The sequence below is a fragment of the Sus scrofa genome, chromosome 7 (genome assembly GCF_054392235.1).
Source record: "Sus scrofa isolate SSC_HxYL_T2T_F1_AM1 chromosome 7, Sscrofa_HxYL_maternal_Yorkshire_Landrace_v2.0, whole genome shotgun sequence".
NCBI classification, from domain to species: Eukaryota; Metazoa; Chordata; class Mammalia; order Artiodactyla; family Suidae; genus Sus; species Sus scrofa.
This window is the reverse complement of record NC_139389.1, coordinates 35,597,148-35,611,465: the sequence shown is the minus strand read 5'-3', so window position 1 is coordinate 35,611,465 and position 14,318 is coordinate 35,597,148. Positions and strand designations below refer to the sequence as shown.

The window sequence follows — 14,318 nt, the reverse complement described above, 5'->3', positions numbered from 1 at the left end:
TTTCATTTGATTCTGAACTTAGCTTCTCCTTGATAGAGTGAAAAATCCATGATAAGGTGGCTAGTGTGCTGTTCCATGACTTTGTGGATAAGGGAGGCTGCACCACGATTTGTGAGATTATCTCTGAAAGGCTTCAAGGGACATTTCAGTCTTACCTTTTTCAGGGAAGGAGTGTCTGCCCTTTATTATGCTGGGATTTCTTGCCCTTTTTTATCCGCCTGTTTTCCAGGACCCCTTATCACCTTGGCTTTGACTCTGTGGCTATTTTAAGGCCCCATGTGACCTAGCTCCTCAGTGAATGGACCCAGCCTCTCCCAGGCCCAGAGACCTTCCAGGGGACAGAGGGGTAAAGAGAGGGCTGGACAAGCTGGAAGAGAGAGGATGAGAGGGCCAGGCGTTCAGAAATGCCGTCCCACCGAAAGCATCCATGTGGGGAATACATTCCAGCAAACATACCTCGTCACGTATTGCTGAACTTCCAAGATATTAAGGCGATCCCCAAGGGCAAAAACCTTAACAATGAAAACAAACCAGAAACCAGCATGGAAAGAAGTCGGTCCCGGGAGCCTGCGCAAAGCTGGTCTACACGCTTCCTGCACATGCCTCATCACCCACCACAGTGGTAAATAGAGAAACGTCAGTAAAACATGGAGGTGTCTGGCTCAGACATGATTTTTGCGCCCAGAATGTGAACACTCTGTGCCACAAAGAACAGCAGCTTCCTCTGATGCCATGGTGGAGGCATTCCAGTGAAGGGAAATGCATTCACCCCAAATTCTCACCCAGTTTGGTCTGCATGTGTCTCCTGCACCTTCGTGCAGAACAAAACACCTAAGACCACAGACCAGAGCCCCACCTCTGGCCCCAGCGAATTCCACACACACCCTTGGCTGTGTCTTTACCAGCAGCTTGTGAGAATAGGAGTCCTTGTTCTGCAGCCTCAGCCCAGCAGGCCCCCCTCCTCACCCGCCCCGCCAAGCTCCTTTCACCTTTTCTAGGTAAAGCCCTCTATTGACTGTACTATTTCTTATTTATTTGGCATATAATACGTGGCTCTAACTTAACATTTTGATAAGGGTTAGTATTTTGTTTATGCCCATATTAGAGCTGCACAGAGTTGCTTGCCCCTCTCTCTTTCCCCCTCATTAAGCCATGTTTACTTTTAATGTACAATATTATAGAATGTGAAGTGTTTATTTTCAGGATTCTATACACATATCAAGTGTTGATGAAAACACAGGGGCAAAATGACAGCATTAAGCTGGGGGGGCATGGGGTGGGAGGGTGGGAGGGCAACCCTAGGATCCACACAAAGTGGGGAAGCCAAATCTGAGACACCCCCCCCCAAAAAAAAAAAACCCATGCAGCTAGAACACCCTAGGAAGTCACAGCCTCTGTGAAAATGTTTGGCTGAGAAAAATCTGCTTTGCAGCAAAAGGCACCAACAACGAAAGCAGTTGGTGGGAAAAATGATAACAGCATTAGTTTCTTCTCTAAGGATCTGTAGTCAAAGGCCTGGGACCTCAATGTATGCTCTTACTCAGTGAGGAGCACCCCCACCTGTTAACGGCAGTGACCCCAGGATAGTGGCACCCAGGTACACATGCATATTCTTTCTGGAGAGAAATATCTCAAGTAAGGCCCCACAGGTTTTCAGAATACGGGCTCATCACAAAAAGGTTACCAAACACTTTGGGAACAAGATACCATGCATGAGATTCAGAAGCACCACAAAAAACAGTTCTAGACCCTGGTAAGGTTTCAGATGATCAGGTACAGGACCTAGAAAAAGTACCCATGAAATACATTCTTACAAAGTGTTTACATATTTTTATTTAATTTTTTTTTTTTTTTTTTTTGGTTGCACCCATGGCATATAGAAGTTCCCGGACTAGGGATGGAATCCAAGCTGCAGCTGCGACCTGTGCCACAGCTGTGGCAATCCTGGATCCTTAACCCACTGCACCACAGCAGGAACTCCTACCTATTTTTAGTATCACATTTTTAAGTAACTACTTTCTAATTGATAAGATAGAACCAAAATACTGGACAGAAACAGCAGGTCACCTGGGAGGGAGAGACTGGTGTTCAAGCATTTTAAGATCCCTCTATGGTTTGGACTAGAGCTTTTAAAATTACATATGCAATTTTAAAGGTAAAAGAATAAAAATAGAGCACATAATGTCCACACAGTAGAGTGAAAAAAATAAACCAAAAGACACCAGGGAGAAAACAAGAAACACAGGAAAAGCATCACAAAGGGATCATAAAATAAGACAGAAATAAATGCAAATTTACTGTTTATCATAAGAAATACATACTTTTTTCTAAAATCTGAAAAAGAATATACTTCTGATGGTGACAATGCCTCTATCCTCCTGGATGTGACCTTGGAGCAGGCCCCACGGATGTGTGCAGGTGCCCTGGGTAGCTTCCTCCCTACCTGTCGCCCAGCAGTCCCTCAAGGACCAACGGTCACCTCCGGCATCTGGCCTCAGGTAGCCGTCACCTATTGTCTGAGGTATTTATCTGGGTGCTGGATGGCAAGGGCTTCTGCACTAGAGCATCTCAGAATGCTTGTTTCTGAGGCTAAGGCCCTATTCAGCATGAAAAAGAAAAGGTCCCTCTGAAGAAAACAAGGAAGATGGGCATGGCACCTTCGTTTCCAAGGAGGAGGTTACCTCCAGGGGTGCAGAGTGACCATCAGAACACCCAGCGGAGGGGAAGGCTCCTCCCCAATCTGAGAGCGAATCTCAGATGAGAGACATGAAGGGACAGTAACTCGTTAACAAGTGGGAGCATTTAAATGGTGCATCTCCAGAAAGCCATGGAAAAGAGATTTTATTCTAGGTCCACTAAAGAAAAAAGAAGAGAGAACTGAAATACGGGTGGTGCAACAAGGCTCTGAGCACCCAAAGTTTTTACGTGGATTTTAACACCGAGATGGAAATGTTTTGCTGATGTTTTTTCTTTTAGCTTTTAATAAGACATTACTTCTAACAAAAAGGAAAAGATCAGCGTATCCAATTTTATAGCAGGAACTAGAAGAACAAACAGCCTGTTCTATTTTAATGAAGTCACTTCCGTTCCCTTTCATTTCTGCTCTTCTTCTGGTAAAGTTCCAAGGGAATCTTCCCGGCTGGATACTTTCTGCTGCGCCTGTTTTCCTAGCCCAGGAAGTTCTGATAGGAGTGACCCCGCCGCCTGGGGCAGGTGCTGAAATAACCCAGCCCCCCTCCCCGCTCCCCCGTCAGCATCCAGCACCGAGCGCTCTGGCCGCTGTTCTGCCCCGCCCTCTAGTGGCAGAAAGGTGTCGGCGCAGCGGCTGCTCTGCCTGCCAGCCACGCCAGGCTGCCAGGGAGGAAGCCGTCAGCTCTTGCTGTTTCCCAACCTTTTCCTTCCAGTCCTTGCTAGAGTTCTTGTTTCTTGCCAGAAAAGGATCAGCTTTACGGACAGCAGCTGTCTTGGACCCTAGTTTGAATCAAAGTGCCTAAGAAATGTAGGACACCCAGATGCAAAGAACAGGCTGCTTTGCAGGAACCTTGATGGGATCCAGCCCCTTGCCGGGAACCTCCAATTCAGCAGGCATCGTGGAAGCCAGCTGCATGCTGTCAGGGAGAGGGGGCAGGGCCAGGGTTCCCGTCTTCACCACCACCTGTATCTTTCTCACACGTTCTTCTGATGGGGAGTGCATTAGTCAGCCCGGGTTCTCCAGAGACACAATACGATGTATATCTTATTTTATATGTGTGTGTGTGTGTGTGTGTGTGTGTGTGTGTGTGTGTGTGTATACACATATATAGATAAAGTTGTCATCAAAATATGATTTAGAGATATTGGCCAAGATTTGCTTCAACTGAGAAGAAAAGAAAGCACCCAGCCTAAATGTGCAAAAAATGCAGAAGTTCTTAAAATGTAAAGTAAAGGAGTTCCGTTGTGGTTCAGTGGTAGTGAACCCAACTAGCATCCATGAGGACGTGGGTTCGATCCCTGGGCTTGTTCAGTGGGTTAAGGATCCAGCGTTGCCGTGAGCTGTGGTAGGTCGCAGACGTGGCTCAGATCTGGCATTGCTGTGGCTCTGGCGTAGGCTGCTGGCTACAGCTCCGATTAGACCCCTAGCCTGGGAACCTCCATATGCCATGTGTGTGGGCCCCAAAAGACAAAAAAAGTAAAGTTAGTCTTTGGATTTGTTTATATGTGTGTGTGTGTATATATATGTATATATATACACACATGTATGTCCATGTATATACACACATGTCTCTGCCTTAGTATACCCCTTTTTTGTTTGTGATTTTCAACTATAATCAGTTAATAGAGTATATATTGAGTTGGCTCATGCAGTTATGGAAGCTGAGAAATCCCAGGATCTGCCTTTTGAACCCTGGGAAAGCTGGTGGTGTATCTGCAGTCAGCATCTGAAGGCCTGAGAGCCAGGAAGGTCTGTGGTATATCTCAGTCCAAGGGCAGGAGAAGTCCTGTATCTTCTGGACTCCTGACTCAAGCAGTCGGGCAGAAAGAATTCAACCTTCTGAGGCCTTTCTGCTCTACTCGCTTCCCAAGGGTTGGGTGGGGCCCATACTGGGGAGGACAGTCTGCCTTTTCAGCCCACCAACTCAAATGCTTCTCTCTCCTGAAACACCCTCACAGATACCTAGAAATAACGTTTGACCAGATTATCTGGGTTTTTCTCAGGGTCCGGTCAAGTTACTGAGTAAAACAAATCATCAGAGGGAAAAAATTATTTCAAAGACAAAGTAAGTAGGACCCTACCCAATACAATGCCCCATTTGGGCCCTAGAACCCTGGCCAGCCACCTTCCTCAGCAGGGAATGACCAGAGGAGCACGGCCACTCAGTAAGAGCAGCTAGCACTTCCTTCCAAGGTCGCAGCATCTTTGCTCCAGTTGCCTACTTACTGAGAGCACCAGCCCATCTCTACAACGGGCTGCAGCCCAGCTGGACCCCAGATCAGCGCGGAGAAGCCATGTGCTCCCAGGGCCCCCTCCTCTCCCTCCTGGGCAGGGAGAAGCAGCACTTTGTCGCTCAGGTGAATTGGCAGCCTATGCTTTTTTCCAGAAAACCGAAAATCCTGGCTTAATGAAGTGGCAGTATTTTTGTTTGCATGCACTACACACACACACCCCCACTCCCTGTAGAAACCTCTACAGAGTCAAACAAACTTTATTCTTGTACAGTTTTAATCAGTTCTCAGAATCTGGAGTCCATGCTCTAATTTTTTTAATAAATAATATAATGTATATGAAATGTGTATCTATAGCATGTCTGGAGACAGACAAGACTGAGAGACTGCACACTAAAATGTAGATGAAAGCGGTTTGTAGAAAATCATAACGTACTGGACATTGTTACAAAGCAACCTGGGTGATCACTCAGAACATGAGCAGATGAAAAAGATTGTATTGCCTAAGGAGGAGGTTGCAAAGCCCTCTTTGTGGAAAAGGTTACAGAATGCCGTTCTTTATAAGAACTTACACAAGACTGAACATTTTTGCTGTCCACCCTTGTTTTATGTGTACATACATGTTTGACTGCAAGTTTGGTGCCATACGCCCCCTTGGCCACACACTGCCATTCTCTGTCCTCTGTTTCATAAGCACACTGAAAAATCTCAGCTCCGTTCTTTGGTCTTCCAGCTGGTCCGCCACCTGCTGACTTGACGTGGCATTTATAGCCATTGACAATGACTGGGGCTCTGACCCCAGCATCTCTTGTCCCTTGGTCCAGCCCAGCCAGGCAGGCGGAATGCAGAGAGCAGTATTACTGTAAGAAAAGACAAGGACATTACCAAGAGTTGGGTCAGGCAGGGGGTGGGGTGGTGTTGATTTTCGTCTCTTTGTGGTTTTGTTTGGGGTTGGTAGGTTTTGTGGTAGTGTGGTTTTGCTCTTGTTATTTTACTTAAATTCTGGAAAATACTGAAGAGATGGAATGAGCTGTAAAGTTCATGGGCGCCCACTTGACCATGTTTGCAAGACATAATTGAACACAGATGACACGGCTGTCGGTGTCATCACTTGTAAAAATCTCTTACTGATGGAGACTTGGAAGGATTGTGCATGCAGAAGTTGTTACAAAAGTACTTTATGTACCTCTTGTGTAGATGCCTGTCCAGTTGGTCCACTTGTACAGCAATTCATGTGTTGTGGGAGTGGGAAAGAGTGTGTACAGTCGGCTGTACCTTTTTCCTTTCAGTTCTTAGCATCAGTAAATGAGTAAGATATGGGAGATTTTAAGGAAAAGCTGCTGTTCATGATTTTTGTGTATAGTGTGCTGACTAGTATTTTACTGTTGTCTGTTTGAAAAAAGAAAAACTGTAATTTATATCCCCTTTCAACTTGATTGTATTTAATTAGTACAGACTCTGTACCTGTGTTTTAGAATCCAGACTAATTCCCATTTAAAAAAAAAACAAACGAAGACAAAATAACGTGATAAAATTAAGCAATGTGTTACTAATAATGAGAGGAGGTGAGTGGTAGCAAAAGGAAGGCTTGTCAGTCTCCCAGATGCTTCAAGAATTCTATGTTGCTAAGTGCTCGCCCAGCCCAATCTGGCTTTCATCCCCCTCCCCCGGGCTCACACTGCATTGAGGACGCTGTAGTCTTCTGATTAACTCACTCCTCTGCTTCCTCGGCAGACATGCAGCAGGAAGTGACCAAGAGACGCTTGCATGGGGCCAGCAGTCTCAGGACATAGAAAGGGCTGTTAATGAATGAAAGTTATCAAAGGCAAGAATCTTTTTTTTCCCAATGAAATACTAAATTTCAAAAGCAGTTCAGGTAGTTCTTGCCTGGCCACCTGGCCGCCCCTCGCCTTTAGTGGTGACTCCTACAGTGCGATGCGAGTTAACACATGGAGAGTGAGTCCGAGGTGTGCGGGAGGGCGCCGCGCTCAGCCCTTTACACCTCTTTCCGCTTCTGCTCTGGAGACTGCGCTTGACACGGAAGCAGTCTGCGCTGCCCTCTAGTGGTGGCAGCGCGCAGGACACCTCCAAAGAGCACTTACAGGAATTTCTACTCTGTAAAATCTCTCTGGGATGGCATTGGAATGCCAGCCGGTAAAGCAACCTGTGTATGACATTTCCAGTTGTTCTCTCTGCCTTTTGCTATTTTCTATAAGGGGTGTGGGATCCTTTGGTCAAGGGTCTGTAGGCATATTCAGCAGGAGATTTTGTGTTTAAGGACAGCCCTCACCACCCTAAATGTTGGGGATGGGGGGGGTCTCAGCAGCATCTCATGGGCCACTTCAAACATTTTCTGTTTTCCGTATTCCAGATATTTTCCCATAGGGTATAGGGGCACCTGTGCAGGTCGGGTTTGGCAAGGCTCTTTTAGGCTAAATATTCAAATAAAATTCTGTAATCATAATTCAACATAGCCCAATATATCTGACCCACTATGTCATCAGGCCTCATTGAGTTAAAGTTACTTTTTCTTTTTTCTTTGTTGAAGTGTAGTTGATTTATAATACTATGTTATTTTCAGATGTACAGTTAAGTGGTTCAGTTATACATATATCTACACATATCTATATTCTTTTTTTGATTCTTTTTCATTATAGCTTATTACAAGATATTGAATATAGTTCTGTGTGCTATATAGTAGGACCTTGTTGTTAATCTAAGGACATTACTTTTGTCTCTGAGTTTTGTTGTTTTTAATGGCGGTGATGGTGTGATGGCTTTTTGTTTGTTGAATTTTTGAATTTAATCATGACCATAGAAAGCTGTTGTGGGGCTTCGGGAAAGAAATCTAGAATATCCCTGAGGCCAGCAGCTTCATGGAGCTGGCCACAGAGAAATCTATTGATAAAAGGAAAAGACATTCTGTTTCTGTTCTCACCTTTTTTTAGATAGGGGCCTTGCGGAAGGTGGAGGAAATAACAGTGTCTGCAAAGAGAGAGTCCCGCTCCCTGTAACCACCGCTGTGACCCGCGGACTGCATTTGGTTGGTGAGTTGCAAACACTTTCTCCAAATTGCAGGCTCATTTTTGAGTCCCCACAGTGTGGTTCCCAAGCAATTTGTAGTCTCGGTTACTTTTACAAAATGATGGTGTTTCAGAACATCTTGTAATTAGGTCAAAGGAAAACAGTGTTTATTCTATGAGCTGAGGAGAGGCTGCAAGTCTGAGTTCTCATTAACCCAGTGGTCGATTCCCTAATACTGAGCATCTGTTGTCAACGAAGACATGAAAGCAGTCCCGCAGGTGACGTTTGCAAGGGGCTCCTTTATGCTCACTTGGGCGAAGGCTGATGGCTAGCCTGAGGGAATGTGTAAGGGTGAACTGGACTCTTCTCACCTCACACCCATGTGGGAGGAAGGAGATATCCACCCCCCCCCCCCAAAAAAAAAATGACTACACTAATGTGCCTGGAAAAATGCAAGGATTCCCAGATGAAAGTGCATCTGAGACCAGGCATTTTGCACAAGTAGAGACGGCAAGCCTTCAGAGAGGAAGCCCTGATGGCAGGGCTCCGCCGACTTCAGTGTGCCAGGGAGCTGGAGTCAGAAGAGATTGTCTCGGCAGGTCTTTCTTCTGCTTTCTTTGAGCAGACGTTAAGGCTTTGACTGAACTGCTAGTTGTGAAAGAAATCTCCTTGGGAACCTGTAGGGGCTCCACTTTGTCCCCGACACAAGGAGGTGAAAATGTGATGACAGTTATGAAGTCCCTTCCTGGTGAAGATCCACAGGCTGTGAAGAGCATCAAAGGAGACCCAGCAATGAAAAAGGACCTCCCCTTGCGCCTCAGAGTTGGAGGATGCAGGAGAACCGTAACTTCAGTCACTCCAGGGGGACAGAAATGCCCCATATTCTTGTGGCCCAAAGAACCCAGTCTGTTCTTGATGCACACACACACACACACACACACACACACACTCACCCTCTAACCTCCTTGATCATTCTAGCAGAGGGTTTCCTGGCTGCTAGTTCTCTAGTTGGGAGGCAGGTGATGGAGAGAAAGTCTTGTCTAAGTGGGGCCTGCACTGTATTTAAGACCTTGTGGCGTTCCCATCGTGGTGCAGTGGAAACAATCTGACTAGGATCCATGAGGACGCAGGTTCGATCCCTGGCCTTGCTCAGTGGGTTAAGGATCTGGTGTTGCCATGAGCTGTGGTGCAGGTCACAGACGAGGCTCAGATCAGGTTGCTGTGGCTGTGGTGTATGCGGGCAGTGACAGCTCTGTTTTGACCGCTAGCCTGGGAACCTCCATATGCTGCGGGTGTGGCTCTAAAAAAGAAAAAAAAAAAAAAAAGAAAAGAACTTGTATCTCTTGCACAAGGCAGGTACCTGGACATAGCATGGCTCCCACCTCCGTGGTCAATCAGTTGGACGTGGACCCCGCCCTCTCCTCCTGTCCGGAGATGCCCCCTCTCACGTGTTCCTTCCCTTGAGGGCTCTCCACTACCATCCTCCTCTTGAAGGGAGCTGACTTGGGGACCAGTTTTCTCCTCTGTCTTCTTCCCTTGGGGCTTGACTGATAAGTAAGAGCAGGAGAAAAGTCTGTATACCACGTGCATAACAGAGCGATGCGTCTGGGAGGTTCCCTCTCACGTGGTTGTCTTTTGCCCTTCAGAGAATCTCAAAAGATCTCCCACTTCCTGGGAGTTCTCTGAAGGCTCAGCAGGCTAAGGATCCAGCATGATCACTGCTGTGTCGCAGGTTCAATCCCTGGCCAGGGAATGTCTGCAAGTCTTGGGTGTGGCCAAAAAAAAAAAAAAAAAAGAAAGAAAGAAAGATCCCTCATTTCCTGCCCAACCTTTAATATCATTGTGAGACAGGGGAAGGTCAGATGTGGCATTTCCCAGTTGAAAATGTGGGGTGTTGAGGCTGAAGATCTTCACAGGGGTGCCCTCTGGCAGAATCGTGGAAAAGGTACTGGGCAACTTCCGTTACCTCTGAGTGTCTCAGCCCCCTTTCTCCTCTTCCCTCAGTTCCTTTCCTTCCTGGCTCATTCAGTGCAGAACTTTCCAAGGGCAAATTCTCAGGTAGCTCCCAGCGCTCTCATCTTCCCCCTCTTCAGCTGATCACCGGTGGGCATGGAGGTGCACTGCCTTTAACTAGGGGGCCCTCATTCCCAGCAGCGACAAGCTCTTGGGCAGGGACCCTCTCTGTCCCCTGTAGAGGCTGCCATGGGATGGATGTGACCCAGTTCTCCCGGGAAGACCCAGTCGCGCTGAGAGCCAGTGCCAAGACTCTGCTCCATCCCTGCAAAGTTACCAGCAGAAGATTGACAATAGTTACCGACGTGAATTTCTCTGCCTCCATGTGGTTTTTGATCTCAGAGGGATTTCTCCTTGCTTTAATCCAGCAGCAACTGTTTTCATGGGACACAATATGTTCTTCAGATACAATTTCTTCCAAAACACGCCTGAGCCTGCAAAGATCTGAGCCTTCATTCTTATCACCACTTGGCAGCTGTGTGGCCTTGAGCGAGTTGCATCCATTCATTCTCTGGACAGGAGTGCCTGCCGGTGCCAGTCCTGAGAGGCAGAGGTGAGGAAGGCACAGGAAATGTCCCCGGGGCACAGGACATGACAATCTGCTCTAAAGGAAAGGTGCTTCATCCCCAAGGACAGAGAGGAAGGAACTCCTAGGTCTTTTGGAGGAGAGGGCCTTTCACAAAACAGGTAGAACGTCAGCTCTAGTGCCGTGACATTCCTTGTTAGCTGTACTTGACCAGAAGCTTCGTGAGGGCATCTATTGACTTGACAACTATACATTCATTTCTATTGGTGATGATAGTTACAATCTGATGGCACATTTGTGACTTTCAACGTCTAAGGCCAAGAAATGTCTCTGTCTCCCAGGAGACTTTAGCCAATAATCTCTCAGCCAATAATCTCTCTCTTGTCATAACTCCATCCTATTTTTATAACCACAGATCAATCATAGTTATTATGCTGCTTTGTATCATCAAGGCCTATTTAGAATTATCTAAGTACGTAGTGATTTTTTTTTTTTTTTTTTTTGGTCTTTTTGCCTTTTCTAGGGCTGCTCCCACGGCATATGGAGCTTCCCAGGCCAGGGGTCCAATTGGAGCTGTAGCCACCGGCCTACACCAGAGCCACAGCAACTTGGGATCCGAGCTGCATCTGTGACCCACACCACAGCTCACGGCAACGCCGGATCCTTAACCCACTGAGCGAGGCCAGGGATCGAATCCGCAACCTCATGGTTCCTAGTCAGATTTGTTAACCACTGAGCCACGACGGGAACTCCAATATCTAATGATTTCTTTGTCTTGTCACTCCTTCTTCTGAGTTCAATTTGTTTTCTTTCTGAAATAGTAAGGTCTTCTAGGAGTACACTCTATTATTATTATTTTGACTGTAGTTTAGTCACGCATGGAATTTTAGGTTGATGACTCTGTCTCAGCCCTTTGTAGGTAGGAGTGCACTGTCTTCTGACTTAGAGTGTTGCTGTTGAGAATTCTTATATCAACCTTTTCATGGCACATATTGCGTAAAATGACTTTTCTCTCTGACTTTTGCTTGGTAAGATCTTTTTTTTTTTTTTTTTTTAACTGTTCTGCAGTTCACAACAGTGTGTTTATGAATGGATTTACTTTTACTTCTGATTAGGATGTCTTTTTTTTTAAGTGAAGTATCATTGGCCTACAATGTTGAATTTGTTTCAGGTGTATAGCAAAGTGATTCAGTTATACATAGATATATATATTCATTTGCAGACTCATTTCCATTATAGGTTATTATTATAAGATATTGAATATAGTTTCCTGGGCTATACAGTAGGTCCTTTTTGTTTATGTCTTTTATATAGAGAGATTTGAATCTGCTAATTCTGAACTCCTATTTTATCTGTGCCCACCCCTCTTTCCCCTTTGGTAACCGTAAGTTTGTTTTTGGAGTCCATGAGTCTGTTTCTGTTTGTAAATACGTTCATTTGTATCATTTTTTAATTTTAAAAATTATTTATTTATTTGTTTATTTATTTATTTTATGCTTTTTAGGGCTGCACCCACAGCATATGAAAGATTCCAGGCTAGGGGTCGAATCGGAGCTGCAGCTGCCGGCCTACACCACAGCCATAGAAACACGGGATCCAAGCCGTGTCTATGACCTACACCACAGCTCACGGCAACACAGGATCCTTAACCCACTGAGTGAAGCTAGGGATTGAACACACATCCTCACGGTTACTAGTTGGGTTTGTTATCACTGAGCCACAATGGGAACTCCTTGTGTCATTTTTTTTAGATTCCATATTTAAGTGATATCATAGGACATTTGTCTTTCTCATATCATAGGACATTTGTCTTTCTCCGTCTGACTTACTTCACTTAGTCTGATAATCCCTAGGCCCATAGAGTCTGGATCTGATGACTTAACGTGTTTCATAAATTTTGGAAAATTCTTAGTCATTATATCTCCCAATATTTCTTCCTCCTTATTTGTTATATATTTTCTTTCTGGCACTCATATGAGATACATTTTTATCTTATCCTCAAGGCCTTTCCCCTTTGTCTTTGTGTTTTTCATCTTAATCTCTCTCTGATACATAGTCATACCTACCTTCCAATTTATAAATGCTCACTTAGCTCTTTCTAAACTGCCTGCTAAGCTTTTAATGTCAACGAATACGCTTTTCATTTCTCAGTGTTGTTTCTTTATTTTTGTCATCTTGGCAGTTTTTCCTCCCTTTTATGTCTTTATTTCTTGGGCATCCAGTCATGCTATTTGTAGTGTCCGCTGACTCTTGCTCACTGTAGTAGCTCACATGTCTTATACTTTTAAACAGTGGATTGATATTGATATTGATATTCCATGTGCCTTTGTCAGTGAGGATCCCGTGAGCCCTGGACTACAGGTGTGGTCCTTCAGCAAGGCTTTGCAGTAGCCTCTGTGAAATGCCGCAGGGGTGAAAACTGGGATGTGGACTTGTGTGAATTGCTCAGAGTTCTTGAGGAGCAGGTCTTGATCATGAATTATTGGAGGAGACTTTCTACTTCCCCCTAAGAAGCCAGACAAGTAAACAAGCTTCCTTGTCACCTCCATTCAGAGGGTGAATTCACTCAGGCACCTCTCTCTCCATCACTTGGAATGGAGATCTTGGAGCCCCTTTCCGTGGTGCTTGAGCCCCTTCTCCTGCCTCCATGTGTATATGATACGCCAGGCTTTGGGTATCGGGATAAACACCCTCTTCCGCTCCCTCCCCAGGACAACTGCCTGTGTATCTCCTCTGTTGTGCCCTGCTGTTTAGCTCCCTTTCAGCTTTAGCTCCTAAACATTCCCTACACTTTCTTGAAACTCAGCGATGCATTTAAAAGTATGTCTGGTATAATTTATCCAGCATTTCTAAGTGTTTTATAATCGGAGGCACTATAATTTTTTATATTGTTAGAGATGGGTATCCCTGTATCCTCTAAGAAATAGATCACAAAGGAAGTTTGAACTAGGCGAAGTCATTTCGTTCTGTGAAAGGGTGGCCATATTAGCCAACTCATGTGCTAAAGGGAATTTGCATGGTTAACGTACTAAGTCAAAAACCGAGAGCAGAGGCCTCGACTGAATAGAGGACGAAACTAATGAGGGAAGAGATAATCAAGCAAGAAAATTGTACAGCTGAAGGGGACGTTGGAGATTAATGTATTTATTCGTCCGTCCATCCATCTGTCCATCCATCTGTTAGTTCTTTTTCTTTTTAGGGTTGCACCTGCAACATATGGAAGTCCCCAGGCTAGGGGTCAAATTGGAGCTGCAACTGCCAGCCTACATACACCACAGCCACAGCAACACCGGATCCGTGCCACATCTGTGCCCTCTGCCACAGCTCACAGCAACACTGGGTCCTTAACCCAGTGAGCGAGGCCAGGGATGGAACCTGCATCCTTATGGATACTAGTTGAGTTCTTAACCTGCTGAAACACGACAGGAACTCTCATCCTGATGCATGTTTACTAAAGTGACCCAGAAACTGCTGGGGGTGGCAGTTCCTCCTCTTATATGCTTATCTTCTGATACACAGGAGCACACACTGAACAGTACACAAGTGATGAAGTAACATAGTTGCAGAGGATAAGGCTGCAGAGAAATAGAGGTTGAGACTGGGTGGCATTAGGAACAATGAGCTGATCCTAAACAGTGAGAAGAGCCAGGGCAGCAGGACCCTCTGCAGTTCAGCAGGCAGAGGGGATCTGAGTGAGAAACTCAAGGAGAAGGCCAGTCCCAGAGCACAGAGCCCAGCTTTGCCTGAATTGGCCCCAACCCCTGCTCTGATCACACCTTTTCTGTTCTCCAGTCTCTGACCTCTCACATGCCGCTAATCCTCCAGCCAGCTG

The 14,318-nt window shown here is 45.6% G+C and overlaps 1 long non-coding RNA gene across 1 annotated transcript in view; it reads left to right on the top strand.

Moving 5' to 3' along the window:
• Positions 1-14,318, top strand: part of LOC146401493 (uncharacterized) — a 125,759-nt gene that overhangs the window by 61,546 nt on the left and 49,895 nt on the right. Inside the window, exon 2 of the long non-coding RNA XR_014809184.1 lies at positions 7,872-7,970. This is a non-coding gene — a long non-coding RNA (uncharacterized LOC146401493). The remainder of the gene's footprint in view (positions 1-7,871; positions 7,971-14,318) is intronic.